At 39.4% G+C, this 21,105-nt stretch overlaps 1 protein-coding gene and 1 pseudogene across 1 annotated transcript in view; both read left to right on the forward strand.

Annotated features, from left to right (window-relative positions):
• Positions 1-15,156: 15,156 nt before the first annotated feature.
• LOC148351950 (zinc phosphodiesterase ELAC protein 1 pseudogene) lies at positions 15,157-19,648 on the forward strand (annotated as a pseudogene).
• The window catches only part of plekhh1 (pleckstrin homology, MyTH4 and FERM domain containing H1), a 79,995-nt gene continuing 78,483 nt past the window's right edge, over positions 19,594-21,105 (forward strand). Inside the window, exon 1 of the mRNA XM_088354007.1 lies at positions 19,594-19,725. The gene's annotated coding sequence lies outside the window, so the exon portion shown is untranslated. The remainder of the gene's footprint in view (positions 19,726-21,105) is intronic.

Genomic DNA, 21,105 nt, shown 5'->3' on the forward strand with positions numbered 1-21,105 from the left:
AATTGAAATACATGTGGTCTTAGAAAACATCGGATTTCATGTGGTAGTTATGTAGTGAAAGGAAGCCCGTCTCCTTTTAGAGGACCAGGTTTTTCGGCTCAAATCATTAAAGAGAGCCGGCTCTCAAACGGCTCACTTGCTTTGATGCATTATCTCATCTCATTTCATTAGCTGCACCGCTTATCCTCAGTAGGGTCGCGGGGGTGCTGGAGCCCATCCCAGCAATCATTGGGCAGTGGGCAGGGGACACCCTGAACTGGTTGCCAGCCAATCGCAGGGCACACAGGGACAGACAACTCGCTCGCTAGATTGGCACACTATAGATAGATAGATGGATGGACACACTATAGATGGATAGACACACTATAGATAGATAGATGGATAGACACACTATAGATAGATCGATAAATAGATACATAGATAGACACACTATAGATAGATAGATAGATAGACACACTATAGATAGATAGATTGATAGACACACTATAAATAGATAGATTGATAGACACACTATAGATAGATAGATGGATGGACACACAATAGATAGATAGCTAGATAGATAGACAGACACACTATAAATAGATAGATAGATAGATAGATACACTATAGATAGATAGATAGATAAATAGACACATTATAGATAGATAGATAGATGGACACACTATAGATAGATAGATAGATAGATAGATAGGCTCACTATAGATAGGTGGATAGATAGATAGGCACACTATAGATAGATAGATGGATAGACACACTATAGATAGATAGATGGATAGACACACTATAGATGGATTGATAAATAGATACATAGATAGACACACTATAGATAGATAGATGGATAGACACACTATAGATATATAGATAGATAGATAGGAGGGATTTGTCCGGGAATTTCGTTGTTTTGTGAAACCTTGTATGTTTGTCACTTTGTACCTCCTTTCTGTTATTAAACACCGTCCATCTTCTTGAGCACCCCTGCCTCTAGTTCCTACTTCCACCACATGGATGCATTACCCACGAAACCATCACAATAGGGTCCATTAATTTTATTTAGTTACGTCGATGCTCAATATTTTCATAAAAACAGTATTATCAAGAGTTCTTATTTCTTTTTCGTGAGTATCTGGACTGTAATAAGAATGCAGGAATGATAACATGTGGGAAGTGATGATCTTGTGGTGCGATCAAATGATACAGAGCGAAACTGAGATGACCCAATGCGGTGGGCCAAAGTGTTTAAGAATGTCCCGGAGAGAAAATGTTCCGCCAACCCTGAAACCACCGTCGACCGCCATTGTTGGCTGTGGTTTGAGTTATTTTTTTTCTGAACTGTCTTCTTAAAACAAATAAAAAGCAATTACACACAGAATTTGGATGCTGCGTTTAAGGGCTGAAGATTATTTCAGTTTTGATTAATCTGTTTTATTTGCTAAATTATTGCATCAAATTAACTTAAAATTGTATCATTTAAATACCTGTATTTGTCACGAACCAGGACAGGAAACAGGAATGAGAACCCAATAGCGTAACGCACTCACAGTTTCCATGTATTCCGTTACTCCCCAAGCCAGCACAAAATTTAGTCATTTTATTCATATTTAGTTTCTTTTGTCTTTTATTAGCATATTTGGTATTGGAGTAATCCAAAAGTAATTGAAAGTAATCAAGTTAAAGAAACCCTACCCAACCCTGAACACGAGTTATGGGTCACACTGGGATAAAAATGTGGCCTAGGGGCCCGGGCCTGGACCCCTTTACAATTTTTCTCATTTGTATTTATGAAAAAATATATATGCAGACATTTCCATGTATGATATTTAGTTTTGTAGCATTTGTTTACCATTAATGTAGTATTTCCATTGTAGTATTTTGTTGTATTTCCCTAGTATTACTGTATTAAATCTGTAGAGTTTTCTTAGTTTCCCTGTACAATTACTGTAATATTACTGTGGTTATATTTTTGAAGCATTTTTTCAGTAGCGTTTGTTGTTTTTCCCTTGTACTTTTGTAGTATTACTTAAGTAATATTTCTGTAACAACATTTTTGTAGTATTACTGTATTTGTGTTTTTTGTAATATTACTGCAGTTGTTTTTTACTCTATTACTGTAGTTGTATTACTGTCGTTGAATTTGTGTCATAGTATTACTGTAGTAGGATTCTACATGTACATGCTGATACGTATTTTTAAACTGATACATTTCATTAACTTGGTTTTGATACGCTCACAATTAAAGTACAATAATATGTAAAGCTGTGTAAAGCACCGAGTTTATATTTAGCTCTGTAGTATTTTTGTAGCAGTACCATAGTATTTTTCGAGTATTTCCATTGTAGTATTTTTTGAGTATTTCTGTATTATTTCTGTAGTATTTTTAGAGTATTTCTTTGTAATTTTTGTAATTTTACTGTATTATTTCTGTAGTATGTTTGTAGTATTTCTGTAGTATTTTTGTAATATTGCTATGTTAATATTTTTGTAGCGGTTTTTCAGTAGCATTTGTTGCATTTCTTTAGTACTTTTGTGGGATAACTTAAGTAGTATTTCTGTAGTACTACTTTGTAGTACTACTGTATTGGTATTTTTTGTAATATTACTGTAGTTGTTTTTCTGTAGGTGTGTTTTTGTATTATAGTATTTCTGTGGTAGTATTTTACTTGCATTTTTGTAGTATTTTTTTCATTTTCTGAATTAAGGCAAAAAAATAGAATATGACCCTTTTCAAGCATAAAAGTTGCAATTTAGCTTTGTAGTATTTTTGTAGCATTACTGTATTATTCTTTGAGTATTTCCATTGTAGTATTTTTGGAGTATTTCCGTATTATTTCTGTATCATTTCTGTAGTATTTTGGGAGAATTTTTGTGGTATTTTTGTAATTTTACTGTATTATTTCTGTAGTATGTTTTTTAGAATTTCTGTAGTACTTTTGTAATATTGCTATGCTAGTATTTTTGTAGGATTTTTTCAGTAGCATTTGTTGCATTTCTCTAGTACTTTTGTAGGATAACTTAAGTAGTATTTCTGTAGTACTACTTTGTAGTACTACTGTATTAGTACATTTTTTGTAATATTACTGTAGTTGTTTTTCTGTAGGTGTATTTTGTATCATAGTATTTCTGTGGTAGTATTTTACTAGCATTTTTGTTGATTTTTTTTTTCATTTTCTGAATAAGGCACACAATTTGCAACTTCGCTTTGTAGTATTTTTGTGGTATTTCTCAAGTAACATTTTCGTAGTAGACACACAAAGGAATAATGGCACAAAAATCATTTGGAGTTTATAATAGCCTACCGTTAAATAATCTTAGCCATTGTCTGCTAGCATTAGCGTTAAACTAGCGTGCATAAAACCCATGTTAGAATATGGTATTATACACACAAGACATAATTATTGCTGCTTTATTATTAGCTTGGCAGTAAAATATATTGGAAGTGGCAACATATAGCTTGAAGGCTCTTTTTTTTAAGACTAAATTATAAATTTACAGTAAACAACCATACTACAATTTATTGTGAAGTGAATTGAGTTTGACAAACTCGTTACTTTTTACCAAAACGACACCATAACTAGAATCAACCGTGTTTTGAGCTAGATATAGATACTATTTCAAAAAGAGGTATTTTATTAATTAGTATAATCAAAACTAAATCATATGTTGAATAATTCCTAGGAAAGTGGCTCCACGTTCATTCTACTCCGTGTACTCTGGCGGCCTCTAGTGGTCACTTGAAAACAACAAAGACCTCTTCTGTGTCCCCCAGCAGAGTGTAGCATAGGGCAGAATTGATTTTGCGTTTTGCTTGCTGACTTCATTAGATGAAACTCAGCCCATATTTTTAAAAATCAAATAGATTCTGACTGTTTTAATGAATGTAGGGAAAAATACTAAGGGTATACTTAAAAAAATGGAATGTATAAGTTACCACTTTTCCCAGAAGTGGAGCAGTGTAAACGTATTTGAATTATAATAAAAAACATTAAATGAAAAATGTTAATCTTCCTGTAAACAAATGATGCCTTGGAAAATTTCTTCTTAAACACGTAAACAAGATTTATTGTCTCTTTGGCTTCTGTTCCCATTCATACTTTCTCCCCATGTGAAGTCAACTAGAACCAAGACCCAGGACCAGATCCAAGGTCACCTCTTCTTTTCCATCTGTAGACAATATATCGGGATAGTGCCTCTTGTGGTGGCAGCTAGGTCCTGCACTCGACCCTTCATATTTTTTTTCACAAGTTTGGACTCCAGGGTGAATTCATACCTGTCAATCTGTACGTTTTTGCCGTACAAAGTACGTGTATTGTGCATTTTAAGACGTGTACGACGTACAAGAAAATCTGTACGGAAAAACGCAAATTTGTCAATTATGGGTACCATCCGGTATACACCGACTATCCCGAAACGGCAAATCAATCAAGTCAAAGGAGTTCGCCGCGGTAGCCTCTATCTCGGTATTGTTTTTTTTCGTTGCAAACGAAGCGAGTGGTTTGATGCTACTCTGCGCATGCGTCTGCCGCCTCGGGATTTCCCATCATGCATCATTACGATCACACGTGAACAAAGCAAAAGCAGAACAGTAGGCCTACATTACAACATAGTTTTGAATTTTCTTTGGATACAATCATCAAGTCGCAATGGCCGAACCTGAATTAAATCGCCGGAAGTCATTCTGATCTGAAAACATCAGGCGAGGTTGATTGAGTAAATTGAAATACATGTGGTCTTAGAAAACATCGGATTTCATGTGGTAGTTATGTAGTGAAAGGAAGCCCGTCTCCTTTTAGAGGACCAGCTTTTTCGGCTCAACTCATTAAAGAGAGCCGGCTCTCAAACGGCTCACTTGCTTTGATGCATTATCTCATCTCATTTCATTAGCTGCACCGCTTATCCTCAGTAGGGTCGCGGGGGTGCTGGAGCCCATCCCAGCAATCATTGGGCAGTGGGCAGGGGACACCCTGAACTGGTTGCCAGCCAATCGCAGGGCACACAGGGACAGACAACTCGCTCGCTCATTCACACCTAAGGACAATTTGGACCGGCCAATCCACCTGAAATGCATGTCTTTGGAATGTAGGAGGAAACCGGAGTGCCCAGAGGAAACCCACGCAAGCACGGGGAGAACATATAAACTCCGCACAGGAAGTCCGGTAACTGGATTTGAACCCACACAGGAGGTTCCCAAGACCTTAGAACTGTGCCGCACACGCGCTAACCACTGCACCGCCGTGCTGCCCCATGATGCATTATGTTACGAGTTATTATGTTGTATAAAGAAGTTAAGAAAAGAAGGGAGTATAAAAGGATATAATGAAAAAAGACATGTTTGTGGTTATCCCTTTAATCAGTATATTACCAACAATAATTACACTATAGATAGATAGATGGATAGACACACAATAGATAGATAGCTAGATAGATAGATAGACAGACACACTATAAATAGATAGATAAATAGACACACTATAGATAGATAGATAGATGGACACACTTTAGATCGATAGATAGATAGATAAACATACTATAGATAGATAGATAGATAGGCACACTATAGATAGATAGATAGGTAGATAGGCACACTATAGATAGATAGATAGATAGATAGATAGATTGGCACACTATAGATAGATAGATGGATGGACACACTATAGATGGATAGACACACTATAGATAGATAGATGGATAGACACACTATAGATAGATCGATAAATAGATACATAGATAGACACACTATAGATAGATAGATAGACACACTATAGATAGATAGATTGATAGACACACTATAAATAGATAGATTGATAGACACACTATAGATAGATAGATGGATAGACACACAATAGATAGATAGCTAGATAGATAGACAGACACACTATAAATAGATAGATAGATAGATAGATACACTATAGATATATATATAGATAGACACACTATAGATAGATAGATAGATAAATAGACACATTATAGATAGATAGATAGATGGACACACTATAGATAAATAGATAGATAGATAGATAGATAGGCACACGATAGATAGATAGATAGATAGGCACACTATAGATAGGTGGATAGATAGATAGGCACACTATAGATAGATAGATGGATAGACACACTATAGATAGATAGATGGATAGACACACTATAGATGGATTGATAAATAGATACATAGATAGACACACTATAGATAGATAGACACACTATAGATAGATAGATGGATAGACACACTATAGATATATAGATAGATAGATAGGAGGGATTTGTCCGGGAATTTCGTTGTTTTGTGAAACCTTGTATGTTTGTCACTTTGTACCTCCTTTCTGTTATTAAACACCGTCCATCTTCTTGAGCACCCCTGCCTCCAGTTCCTACTTCCACCACATGGATGCATCACCCACGAAACCATCACAATAGGGTCCATTAATTTTATTTAGTTACGTCGATGCTGAATATTTTCATAAAAACAGTATTATCAAGAGTTCTTATTTCTTTTTCGTGAGTATCTGGACTGTAATAAGAATGCAGGAATGATAACATGTGGGAAGTGATGATCTTGTGGTGCGATCAAATGATACAGAGCGAAACTGAGATGACCCAATGCGGTGGGCCAAAGTGTTTAAGAATGTCCCGGAGAGAAAATGTTCCGCCAACCCTGAAACCACCGTCGACCGCCATTGTTGGCTGTGGTTTGAGTTATTTTTTTTCTGAACTGTCTTCTTAAAACAAATAAAAAGCAATTACACACAGAATTTGGATGCTGCGTTTAAGGGCTGAAGATTATTTCAGTTTTGATTAATCTGTTTTATTTGCTAAATTATTGCATCAAATTAACTTAAAATTGTATCATTTAAATACCTGTATTTGTCACGAACCAGGACAGGAAACAGGAATGAGAACCCAATAGCGTAACGCACTCACAGTTTATTAGGGAGAGGAGGAATGCGCGCACACTCGATCCGGGGATCGATGGTCGCGGAAGTGGATTGAAATCCGAACAAACGAGTGGTCAAAATCAAACGGATCAGGCCGAAAATAAAACAGGATCAAACACAGGCGAATTCACAGAACTAGGCATTTCCCACAGAGTTTAACAGGAGTTTCGCAGACGCTCTGACACCTAACGGCTCAAAGGACAGCGTTTAAGTACTCCCAGGAAGCAATCTGTCAACGCGTTTCAGCCGGTGTCCATGGGCGGGACCCATTGGGCGCCATGGCAACCGTGACAGTATTCTAACAGTAACAACAATAGATTAACCTAAACTAACATACATATTTTAAATTTCCTCAATAGTTTGGCCTATTCTGTGTCAAAACCATTTTGATTATTATTAAATTGAAAACGTCCCTGGTGAACAGTATGGCCAAAATGTACCACAAAAGACGAAACTCATTTTTATTGAGAATCCAAAAATGATTATGTCAAGACCAGAACGGAGACAGAACCCACTTTGTTGCGTTTCTCAAAATTTTTATTGGAAGAAAGTGAAAGGATTGCGCCCATGATCCGGTGATTGCTGGACGCGGGAAGCAGGTCGCTTTGAACGCGGAAGTGGATCTTCCGTGGTGGGCGATGGCGGTGTCGGGAGCGGAAAACAGGTCACTAGCCAGGACAGGAGATTAAAAACATGGTCGGTGTCGGGAGCGAGTCGTAAGCCAGGAAAGGAGTGTAGACGTGGTCAGGGACAAAAAGAGGTCGAAAGCCAGGACGGGAGCGTCAGGATAAAAAACGGGACAGACAGGAGCAAAATACAGGTGGGAGTCAGGGTCGAAAAATGCTTGCCTAGTGTTAACTGAGGTTCGCAGACGGACTGACAAAAGGGGACAGATAGGAGTGGGTTTAAGTAGGTACAGGGAGCCAATCAGAGTCCGAGGGAGTTGGTGCCAAAGGAGCGGGCACAGGGGCATCACATCGGTAATCATGACAGATAAATACTGTAGTATATTTTCAAATGAGTATTTAGAGACTCCATAATGTATAAGCACAATTCAATGTTTATTTATAATATTCGATATTATAATTGATTATTTGTTGTGAGTTAGTTGATTAGCTGATGCAACTCTACTGCCTGCTTTTTTTTTTTTGTTGTTGTTGTTACTACTACTGTACTACAGTAATATATTTTATTTTTATTTTTTTTTGGCATCAGGTCCCTCTCGGGATGGTACAGTAATGAGTGGTTAGCGAGTCCGTGGGACAGTTTTGCGGTCATGGGTTCTAATTCAGCTATCAGCCTTTCTGTTCAGAGTTTGCATGTTCTCCCGCGCTTGCATTTCAGACAGAAGTGAGTAGTAACGGAGTACATTTACTGCGTTACATTTACTTGAGTAAGTTTTGGGACATTTTTGTACTTCTAGGAGTATTTTATTTTTGTTACTTGGTGCTTCATTTATTTATTTGAATTATACATTTTTATTCTATTGTTTATTAAAGCTCTTGAATTAACAATGATTATTTTAATCTACTTTTGAATTAAATTTATTTTTTGTTGATTAGAAAAAAAGATATATACGACGTTGCTACACTACTTGAGTAACTTTTTCACCAAGTACTTTTTTACTTTTACTCAAGTATTTGGGTGATTACTTTTACTTCTACTTGAGGAATAGTAACATAACTTTTACTTGAGTAAAATATTTAGTTAGTCTACCCACCTCTGATTTCAGGTTAATTGGGAGGTCCACATTGTCCCTAGGTGTGAATGAAAGAGTGGGTTGTCTGTCCCTGTGTGCCCTGGGACTGGCTGGCAACCAGGTGAGGGTGTCCCCTGCCCACTGCCTGATGATTGCTGGGATGGGCTCCAGCACCCCCGCGACCCTACTGAGGATAAGCGGTGCGGATAATCGATGGATGGCGGTCCTTCCTGGTGTTGAGAAGCTCTCCTGGTAAAGTCTTCCTTTGATTTTTGGACATTCCATTTCTAAACGGTCGCCTTTCACTCCCAACTCCCTCCGTACCGATTTGTGTTAAATGTGAAGAAGAAGACGTGATTCATGTGTTAGTTTGACACCAGACGTCTGTTTTTCCATTCACGTGAAAAATAAACTCGCCTCAAACGTCAACAAGTGACACGTGTTGCATTGTGGGAGAGCAAATATGCGAAGGTCACCGCAAGTAATTGTGTTTGTTTCATTTTTATGTGGAAAGTGTTTCCTGTAGTTTGTCATTTAAATATATATGCAATGACAAGACATTTTGTTCAATTGAGCCAATGAGAATGAGTTTGGGCTGGCATTGTTTTGATCGTTTCGGAAAAGATTTTCACATTTATGGCCGCCATAGTGCCTGGTGGGTTTATGGTTTGGAGATTGTCGTCAGGACCGGCCCAAGACTTCATGGAGCCCTGAGCAAAATTATATTTGAGGCCCTATTATTTGATCATTTGCATACCTACTAGAACTCATTTCGGGTTCTACTCCAGGGGTGGACAACTATTTGGAGTCAGGGGCTGCAGGTGACATGTTATACTTCTTTTGAATTAGATTTGTTTCATCAAATTGGTGTTGAAAGGACCACAATTACAGCAAAATATTATATTAGGTCCCTGTTTTAAGCACTTCATTTACTGTAAGTTTTTTTGACTATTTCTGATGTCTGTTTTTTTATTGAAGTCCCGTATTTTTTTGTAGTGTTATTTTTTTTTACTATTTTTGTAGGATTTCTGAAGAAATTTTCATGTAGTACAGTGGGACCTCGCTACTTCGCGGTTCGATGTTCACGGGTTCAGAGCTTATAAATAATAATAAAATAAAATAATTTAAAAAAAAATGTTTGTTTTTTTTGTTTTTAAGCATTTTGGAAGGGACGTCGCTACTTCGCGGATTTTCACTTTTCGCGGGTGTTCTTGGTCCCCATTAACCGCGGTAACCGAGGGATTACTGTATTTCCATATTTGTGTTTTTTTATCATTTCTGTAGTACTTTTGTTGTATTCTGAAAGTAGATTTTTGGTTGTATATCTGTAGTATTTTCATAGTATTTGTGTATTATTACAGTAGTTTTATGATTATTATATTTTCGTAATGTTATTTTAATATTATTATTTTTTAGTATTTTTGTACTATCTCTGTTGGATTTTGTAGTATTTCCATATTAGAATGTTTGTTGTATATGTGTAGTATTTCTGTAGTATTTTTGTCGTACAGTGTCACTGTAGTTTTATTTTTGTAGCATTTTTGTGATACATCCATAAGAGAATTTTTGTGGTATCGCTATAGGTGTATTTGCAGTTTTATTCTTCTTGTTAGAATATTTTTGTAGTAATATTTCTCTAGTAGTTTGTTTTATTATACTCTTAAGTATTGGTATTTTTCAGTATTTTAGTAGAAGTATAATTCATGTATTTTCAAAGCAGTATTTTTGTAGATTTTTTGTAGTATTTCCATAGTAGTATTTTGTCATATTTCTTTAGTGTTTTTGTAATATTACTGTAGTCTTTTGGTAGTACTTTGGGAGTAAATAATTCTGTAGTAGTATTTTGTAATATAGTATTACTGTACTATATATTTTATAGTAATTATATACATTTTTTTGATTTTCAGAAGGAAAGCAAAATAATATTTGAGGTCCCTGTTTTTAAGCACTATAATTGATATTCGGTTTTGTTGCAGTGCTGGAAAAATGTTTAGTCCACTCAAAATAGTGACACTTTGGTATTCTTATATTCACTGCCATTGCTATAGACGTTGAATTTCCATGTTCTTTTTAAGTTGTCTGGCAGTGAATAGGTCTACGCGTTTGTTATAAACATATTTGTTTTCTCTTACAAATCGTCCTTCTCTTCGTCTTTTTTGTTAATACCACCGGAGGGCGCTCTATACGCTTTATGCAACATACTCTGAAAACACTTAGGTCAGAAATAAGTCTAAATGGAGCAACACATTGCTTGGAACAACGTAATCTAAATTTCTGTGTTGTTGAGAATGCAACAACCCAATTTTCCAACTTTTTCCAGTAAAAATGACCCAAAATTGTGGTTGTTTTTTAATAACACTACCCTATTTTTAGAAATAAATGGTAAATGGTCTGCATTTATATAGCGCTTTTCAAGACAATGACGACCTTAAAGCGCTTTACAATGTGCTTCACACTTTACCCATTCACACACACTCACACACTAATAGGGAGTCAGCCATGGAAGGCGCCTACCTGCTTATTGGGGGCATTAGGGATTCAGTGTCTTGCCCAAGGACACTTTGACATATAACACGGAGGAGCCGGGAATCGAACCTGTGACATCTTGCTCCCAAGTACCGTAGTTTTACACGAATGAATATCATTTTGGGGTATAATTTGGGGGAAAATGTTTGCTTTGTTCCTTTGTGCAAAATACAATTTTGGCAGGCGTTTTTGTGTTTATTTTTTTCTGTCGTTTTGTACAATATTAAACATTTTTATTTAACAGAACAACACAATTTGGAGTAAGTTTTTTTAAACAAATTACTTTGTAAGCTTTTTAGCAACTTTAAGTTTGTTTTTCAGTTTTTTTTCCCTCCCCTCAAACACTCCAGAAGTTTGGGGTCAGGTCAACTCAATAATACATCAGTCCAGGCTATTTCCAAATTGGGCTATTATCGACCCAACTGTTTTGGGAGTGTACACTAGAGGTAGCTGTGAGCTAAATTGCCACGTAATAAAGCAGATTTTGTAATCAAGTAAGTCATGTTTATTTGTGACGCCCTTAATCATAAGGACTCTCAAAGGGCTGCACAGACCATAGATTATTGCAAACCACAGACTATTATGACACCATCCCCTGATCTAAAACCTACATGAGGGCCACAAAAAACTCAAAAACCTCAGCATGAAGAAACCTTGAGAAGGGACTGCACATGAGGTAATGCCCTTTCTAGGATGACCAGGCATCAAAGAAGGGAGTATAAAAGGATATAATGAAAAAAGACATAGATAGATAGATAGATAGATAGATACTTTATTCATCCCCTAAGGGAAATTCACATTTCCAGCAGCATCCCTGAGCTGAGAACAATACAATAATAAAGCCAAAAGAATACAATATACAGATACCCAGTGTGACGTGCAAATGCCCACTTTAGCATGTTATATAGAGTAACTAAATAGTGCTACACAGAACACATAATGCAGTAAGATTCGGTAATATCCAATGTAGGTGGTGTGGTTTAATGTGGGCCTTTACTCTGCCGGGTGGAGTTAAAGAGCCTCATGGCATGAGGAAGAAAAGATCTCTTCAGTCTGTCCGTAGTACAAGACAGTGACAGCAGTCTGTCACTGAAACTGCTCTTCTGTCCGGAGATAATGCTGTGAAGCGGATGCGATGGATTGTCCATGATTGACCTCAGCTTTTTCAGTGCCTGTCTCTCAGCTACTGTTGTTAGGCTGTCCAGCTCTTTGCCCACAACAGAGCTCGCTTTCCTAGCCAGTTTATTGAGACGAGAGGCATCCTTCTTCTTGACGCTGCCTCCCCAACACGCTGCCGCATAGAAGAGGGCGCTTGCCACTACTGTCTCATAGAATATTTTCAGGAGCTTTTTGCAGATGTTGAAGGAGGCCAGCCTTCTGAGGAAGTAAAGTCGGCTTTGCCCTTTCCTACATAGAGCTTCTGTGTTGGCAGTCCAGTCCAGTTTGTTGTCCAGCTGCACACCCAGGTATTTGTAGGTCTGGACAAATTCTACACATTCTCCCTTGATGGTTACAGGAACCGGGTGAGTTCTGGTTCTCCTGAAGTCCACCACCATCTCTCTGGTCTTGGTGGTGTTTAGGTGCAGGTGGTTTGCGTCGCTCCATCGGACAAAGTCCTGAATCAATCTCCTGTACTCCTCCTCCTGCCCGTTTCTGATACATCCCACGATCGCAGTGTCATCGGCAAACTTTTGCACATGGCAGGACTCAGAGTTGTACTTAAAGTCCGATGTATATAGAATGAATAGGAACGGAGAGAGAACGGTCCCCTGCGGAGATCCTGTGCTGCTAACCACGGTGTCCGATGTACAGCCCCCCTGTTTCACATACTGCGGTCTGCCTGTCAGGTAGTCAGTAATCCATTCTACAAGGTGTGAGCTAACTCCTATCTCTGTCAATTTGCTACTCAGTAGCAGAGGCTGTATGGTATTGAAGGCACTAGAGAAGTCCAAAAATGTAATCCTCACAGCCCCCTTCGCCCTATCCAGGTGAGAGAGGGATCGGTGTAACATGTATAATATAGCATCCTCCACTCCCACCTTCTCCTGGTAAGCAAATTGCAGTGGGTCGATGGCGTGACGGACCTGTAGCCTCAGGTGGTGCAGCAGCAGCCGCTCCATGGTCTTCATCACATGTGATGTCAGGGCGACTGGCCTGAAGTCGTTGAGTTCCTCTGGTCTTGATTTCTTTGGGACTGGGATGATGCAGGATGTTTTCCACAGCTGAGGGACCCTCCCCTGTTCAAGGCTCAAGTTGAAGATGCGCTGTAGAGGGTCTCCCAGCTCAGACGCACAGGCTTTCAGCAGTCGGGGGGATATTCCATCCGGACCAGCTGCCTTGCTGGTTCGTAGCCTTCTCAGCTCCCCACACACCTGGGCTGAAGTTATTTTTAGTGGGGGGATGTCTTCCATGCTAGTGTCCAGAGGGAGAGGGGGAAGGACAGCTGCACAACTCAGGGGTGAGGATGAGGCGGAGTGGTCAAACCTGTTGAAAAAGTTGTTCAACTGGTTGACTCGCCCCACATCTATATCCACAGCCACACCCTGCTTGGTGCTGCAGCCAGTAATTGTTTTCATCCCTTCCCACACCTCCTTCATGTTGTTGTTCAGCAGCTTTTTCTCCAACTTCCTCCTGTACTGCTCCTTCCCTTTCTGGAGCTGGACTTTGAGCTCCTTCTGTACTCGTTTTAGCTCCTGAGGATCACCATTTTTAAAGGCCCTCTTCTTTTGGTTCAGAAGGCACTTGATGTCTCTCGTGATCCAGGGCTTGTTGTTGGCATAGCAGCGTACAGTCTTTATAGGAACAACATTGTCCATGCAGAACTTAATGTAGTCAGTAGTGCAGTTTGCCATCTCCTCAATGTCCCCACTGCTGGACCCTAGCAGGACATCCCAGTCCGTACATCCAAAGCAGTCTCTCAGAGCCTGCTCTGCCTCGGTGGACCATTTTCTAAATGAGCGTGTGGTTGTTGGTAGCCTCCTCACTCTTGGTTTGTACTGTGGTTTAAGCAGAATGAGGTTGTGGTCTCCTTTTCCAAGGGCAGGCAGTGGTTTAGCGCTGTATGCATTTTTTATATTCGCATACAGAAGGTCAATAGTCCTATTTCCCCTGGTCTTGCAGTTCACATACTGGACGAAAGAGGGCAGTGTCTTATCAAGAGTCACGTGGTTGAAGTCCCCTGAGATTAACATTGCAGCCTCCGGGTGTTGTGTCTGAAGTTTTGCCACCGCGGAGTGGATGACGTCACACGCTACTTCCGCATCAGCGCGCGGTGGGATGTAAACAATGACAGCAATGGCGTGTCCGAACTCTCTGGGCATGTAATAGGGACGGAGACTTACAGCCAAAAGTTCGACATCACGGCAGCAGATAGAAATCTTGGTTTTTACATGCCCGGGGTTACACCACCTCGTGTTCACGTAGATAGCCAGTCCCCCTCCTTTGCGCTTCCCACTGACTTTTGTCCCTCTGTCAGCCCGAACAGCGCAGAAGCCGTTTAGCGCGATGTGAGCGTCCGTGATGCTAGGCGTGAGCCACGTTTCCGTAAAGCAAAGCAAGCTGCACTCCCTGTATGCTTTGATGTCTTTCACAAGCACAGCCAGTTCGTCGATCTTATTCGGTAGGGAGTTGACATTCCCCATGATTATGGACGGTACCGTGGGCTTATATCGCCACTTCGCCGCTAGCCGCTTAGCCTTTACTTTAGCACCGGCTCTGCAACCCCGGTAGGGTCGCCTTACCTCGTTAGGTAAAAAAGGGACCGTGCCGGCTCGAGAGTTCTTCAGGTCGAGGAGTAGGTTTCTTGAATATACGTATTTTTGCGAGTTGAAACCCATATCCATAGGATAGAAAGTAATCCAAGTGTTGCAAGGCACTGATAAAGTAAGCAAAAATAACTAAACAAATAAATAAATCACAAAAGTAGCGAAAATAACACGGGAGCTGCTGGAGTGGCTGCCATTCGTGACGGCGCCGGAAGTAGTAGTAGTTGTGGACTTCTTTGGGCCACGTGGCCTCCGACATTTCCTGCGAGTGACGCTTGGCCTGACGAGCTCCCAGCTTCTTTTCCCTTATGCTGTTCATGAACTGGAGCCCACCCAAGACCAAAGTCCAGAGGAGGGCCAACTCAGTGTTGAGATGACTGCAGAGCACGGCCCTCTGCTGCCTCAGGAGCGTCCTGGCAGAAGCATTAGGTTGGACCTCACGTCTGACTCATACTTCCTGTTTGAAGACGAGAAGTTCGTGGTCAAAGCCTTCAGGTTGTTCCACCGCATTCCCTCTTTCGGATTTTGCGTCCAGGAACGCGACCGACCCGGAAGACTCAAGACTGAATTGCTTAAGCATCTCGGCCTGAAGCCAGGTCCCCTGTTCGGGCGTCTCAAAGCAGGTCACCAGGTTCAACTGGAGAACGGGCAAGTGATTTCACCTGACGAGGTCATGGAGGAGAGCATCCCCGGGAGGAAGGTGTGCATCCTGGGGGACTGCAGTTCTGCGCTGGGAAGCGTCCCCGCCATCTGCACGGGGGCAGATTTGCTGGTCCACGAGGCCACACTGGGGGACGAGCATAGGGACAAGGCGGTAGAGCACGGGCATAGCACGCCCAAGATGGCGGCAGAACTAGCCCTTGTTTGTGGTATCCCTTTAATCAGTATATTCCCAACAATAATTACACTAAAGATAGATAGATAGATGGATAGACACACTATAGATAGATAGATAGATAGATAGATAGATGGATGGACACACGATAGATAGATAGATAGATAGATAGATAGATAGATAGATAGATAGATAGATAGATAGATAGATAGATGGATGGACACACGATAGATAGATAGATAGACACACGATAGATAGATAGATAGATAAGCACACTATAGAAAGATAGATGGATGGACACACTATAGATAGATAGATAGATAGATAGATAGATAGATAGATAGGCACACTATAGATAGATAGATAAGTAGACACACAATAGATAGATAGTTTGATAGACACACTATAAATAGATAGATGGATAGACACACTATAAATAGGTCGATAAATAAATAGATAGATAGATAGACATACTGTAGATAGATAGATAGATAGATAGACACACTATAGATAGATAGATGGATGGACACACTTTAGATAGATAGATAGATAGATGGATAGACACACGATAGATAGATAGATAGATGGATAGATAGATAGACACACGATAGATAGATAGATAAGCACACTATAGAAAGATAGATGGATGGACACACTATAGATAGATAGATAGATAGATATATAGATAGGCACACTATAGATAGATAGATAGATAGATAGACACACTATAGTTAGATAGATAAGTAGACACACAATAGATAGATAGTTTGATAGACACACTATAAATAGATAGATAAGTAGACACGCAATAGATAGATAGATAAATAGATAGATAGATAGATAGATAGATAGATAGATAGACACACTATAGATAGATAGATAGATAGATATATAGGAAGGATTTGTTCGGGAATTTTGTTGTTTTGTGAAACCTTGTATGTTTGTCACTTTGTACCTCCTTTCTGTTATTAAACACCGTCCATCTTCTTGAGCACCCCTGCCTCCAGTTCCTACTTCCACCACATGGATGCAACACAGGGGTCATCATTAATTGATTTTTGGAAAAAAAATTAATATTTAAGTGCGAAAAAATTAAAATTAATTTTTTTGCGGCAAGGCCAATTAATGGGTATTTATTGGATTTCTAGCCATTAATTGGTAATTTAATGGTATACTAGCCGTGTCAATATGGTCGAACAAACTGGTCCCTTTAATCTTTACTTTTAGTACAAAAAATATCTTCTGAGTTATTGGTGATCACATCAGCTACCGTCATGTTGGGGCTTGTTTTATAATTATAATTTGTCGATTCCTCCTAAGTTAATATGCGAATTGTCGGAACACTAACTGAGGTTAGATGAACAGTGAATGATAGAACATTCACGCCAACATTATCATGCGCAGTAAGACACCTTAGTAATAAGAGGTTTTGCTATTTATTACACATTCATTTATGAACAAAAATGTGTACAACATGTGCGTATGTGCATCCACGACGTACGTGCTTGAGGCAAAACGTGAGCTAATCAACAAGCCCGATTTTGTCCCGACCAATAAAAAGCTGCTTTGCAACCACACTATGTACGTACAGCTACCGTGTTTCCCCGAATATAAGGCCGGCCTTACTTCAAAATCATCGTCAAAAATTGAGGTTTTGAAATAAAAATATGTGCAAAAGTAATAAATTTTCGCTAAAAATTTCTTAGAAAAGCATTGCCGTTGTTAAATAACGTTGATATCTACGGTTTTCATAGGTAATATGAGCCTCTTATTTGCAGGAAGGTTGAATTTCATTTCTCATAAAAAGCTGGGCCTTATAATGGGGGAAACACGGTAGCTTACGCGTATGCATGCACTGTCCCGATTGTGCGTGTATGTGCCCTTGACCGCATACGAAATGCTCGCGCGGCGAGAAAATTTGCACGTTTGTTGACGCAATCGACTAACAAAAAACCCGAATATTTTCGCAATTAATGGGTCGCAAACTCGCAATAATTGCTAATTATTTAAATTTTGCAATAAATGGATTTATGAATTTAAGCAACCATTCCATTAATTTTTCGCAATTAATGGCATTAATTTTTCACCAATCATTTATTGCTGACCCCTGATGCAACACCCACGAAACCATCACAACCGGGCTGTGAATACTTCCTCTTCCCTTCAATAAAACTTGTAATAAACGTTATGCAATTGGGTCCTGTTTCCATTCTGGTGCTGACAATCGGAGGGAAATTTTTAACCAATTAATGGACAAATATGGTACTTTTTCATTATTTGTCCAACCCTGGCCCTTACTGTTGTCTCAATTCAATGCGCTTTATAATCCAGTGTGCCGTATGTATGAAATCGATATGCCTTATAGTGCAGAATGGGGTAATCTTATTTTGGCTAAATATTGTATTAAAATGTTTCTAAACATTTTGCATCCATTCTAATGACATTTAACCTACCGTATTTTCCGCACTATAGGGCGCACCGGGTTATAGGGTGCACCCCCAAAAAATAGTTTTTGGTCCTATATCTTCCATAGATAAGGCGCACCGGATTATGAGGCGCTACAATGGGAACGTCGACAAAACAGTCATAGTTCAGTCCAACTTATTACCCCCTTAACATTCCCAAAGCTTGCAAAGAAGCAAATACGTGTCAAGAACACGTGCGGATGCGGTGTCCGTACGATGTCACTCAAATGCATCGTTCCAAATATCATTCGGAAGGTTAAAGTCTTGGGATTCAAGAAATGCCAACCATTCCTTAGTTTCTATTTTCTTTTTCGCTCGCAACTTTACTGTGCATATGACAATAAACACTTGGAATTGAGTTTAATTTAAAAAAGATCATCACAGAAACATCGATATCACTCTCAAACAAGATACTGGGAAAATATATAGCCGGAGTAGCTCACCGAAGTCGTTGTGTTCAATAATAATGTGCAACCATGGTCCTCTTATATCCGTGAGTGTAGTAAATCCAGGAGATTAAAATATTTACAAATACAGAATAGTAAAACATGCTTTCTCTATGCCGTAGACAACCAACCAAACTTGCTATTCACATTCATCTTTTTCGGCCAATTGCAGGCTTTGTTTTGCCGCTTTAGCCTATGCAAGCCTGTAAATGATAAAAAGGATCCGCCCCCTTTACCTCTGAATAACTTTAGCCAATAGTGATCGATTCAACCGATGATTGACACATCTTTTTCGGCCAATTGCAGGGTTTGTTTTGCCCCTTTAGCCTATCCGAGCCTGTAAATGATAAAAGGATCCGCCCCCTTTACCTCCGAATAACTTTAGCCAATAGTGATCGATTCAAATGATTATTGACACATTGGTTAGCCAATGAAACGCTGGTATATAAATCCCATCATACACCGCGGACTACTTCACGTTTGGGGGAAAATCTAGTCGGTGGCTGCTTGCATTAGTTGCAAGACTTTGCGACTTAATATTGATCCATATATATGGCGCACTGCATTATAAGGCGAATGGTCAGCTTTTGAAAAAAATTAAGACTTTTAGGTGCGCCTTATAGTGCGGCAAATACGGTATATACCAACAGGCATGTGATTGCATTACGCTTTAAACGTCGACATCGTTGTGAGTGCAACAAAGAAGTGTGTTTACATCCCGTGGGAGCCGCCGGCTTCTAATGCAATATCCTGCTCACTAGTGGGAGAGTGGGAGGGCCCCAGAAGAAGAAGAAGAGGGTGAGGGGTGACTCCTTGCAGAAACCCGATCCCGCTCCGGGCCCTTTAAAGGAAGATGGCCCGCTCAATGAAGGCCGGGAGGAGCGTCTGTTAGTGTGGTTGGTGTGCACGTTTCAGGCTCACACAGCAAGAGAAGCGTGGCCAGGCGAGAGCAGTGGCTGCTGGGAGCTCCAGCAAGATGAAGAATGAATGAATGAAGGAACTTGGAGGAGAAGGCTGTGGACCTGGTGAGCTCGTGACTGGAATTGGAGTCGACCAGGAGAAAGGTAAAAATAAGTAACGATCCGTTTGAGAACGAAAAATACTCTGCCATATTTCTGTGTTCACCTATTATGTGGATTGACCACTTTTGAATGCTTCACTAAACATATTTTATGCATCTTTTAAAATTGTTATCTACAAAAAGCAAAATGCTTTCTTGAAAAAGATACTGAAAAATACAAAATAACACCATTTTGTTACAGATGCATTATTTTTCATACTGTATTTAAAAGGTTTTGGGGTCTTTTTGCTATATTAGTTGAAAAAACAACAACTTTTTTGATACATTTATACATTTTTACATTAGCTTTTAATGTATTTAAGCACAAAACTACCATTCATAAGTTTGACACGTTTGAGTATTATTAAGAAAAAATAATGTGTCAAATCAATCATGAAAATTCATAGTTTGGGTGTGCGTTATACACTAAGTTTTACAGTAGAATATTACCGTATTTGTGATATGATTGTGATAGGAATGAGTGGAAAGGTGTTGTGAAAGGATAGTGGGATGTTTGGATGCGTTCTAGGGGATGGAAGGGCACCTGTATGATGCGGCAGGGGTAAACCAGTGAAAGCTGTCGGGCCCTGCTGTTTAACAGAAGGGTGTGTTGTGTCACCCTGAGTGACATGGACGCTTTTTTGTGTCCCGTTTTATCTGGAGGGATGAAAGCATGACCGACTTGGGTGCCGAGGTGCTTTACTTGTTGGGTGTTTGGGCATTTCAGTTGGCCATGGTCCCCAAAAAAGTTTCTGTGTTTTCTTTATTTTTGTATATGTTTGTCTTGGTGTCGGTTATGACCAGGGTAGATAGACAGTGATATGATTGGTCAGTGGAAAAATATAGCTGACCACAATCACAAAACATTGGATGCAATGGGAATTGCCTGGGTCACAGTGGTGAGAGCACCGAATACTGTCCTCTAGACCACCGGTGTAGGTTTTAGATCAGGGGATGGTGTAATAATAATCTGTAGTTTGCAATAATCTGAGGTCTGTGCAGCCCTTTGAGACTCCTTGTGATTTAGAGCGTCACAAATAAACATGACTTGACTTGACTTGATATCGATATCCTACAAAAAGGGTCTTTATCGGTTTATCCCCTTATTTTTAGTCACAGTACCCGAGAGGAATGCTAGAAAATGCAGACAACAGAAAGTCCTACTCATAAAGCTCAACGAGGGAAACAGCTCTTTGATGAAATGGACTTTGAAAAACATTGAAGACATGCATTTTTAGTTTTATGTTGGTCTTGTGTTTGTAATTTATGTTTTCAATAAATAATTTGAATCAAAGCCGCACACATTCAACATTTGTCCCTTAAAATGCTTGGATTGAGATGAGGAGAAATGTTATGCAGATGTTTAATCAAAAATAAGGGCTGC

Source organism: Urocampus carinirostris, chromosome 15 (genome assembly GCF_059441175.1).
Source record: "Urocampus carinirostris isolate Australia breed hairy pipefish chromosome 15, RoL_Ucar_1.0, whole genome shotgun sequence".
Lineage (NCBI taxonomy): Eukaryota > Metazoa > Chordata > Actinopteri > Syngnathiformes > Syngnathidae > Urocampus > Urocampus carinirostris.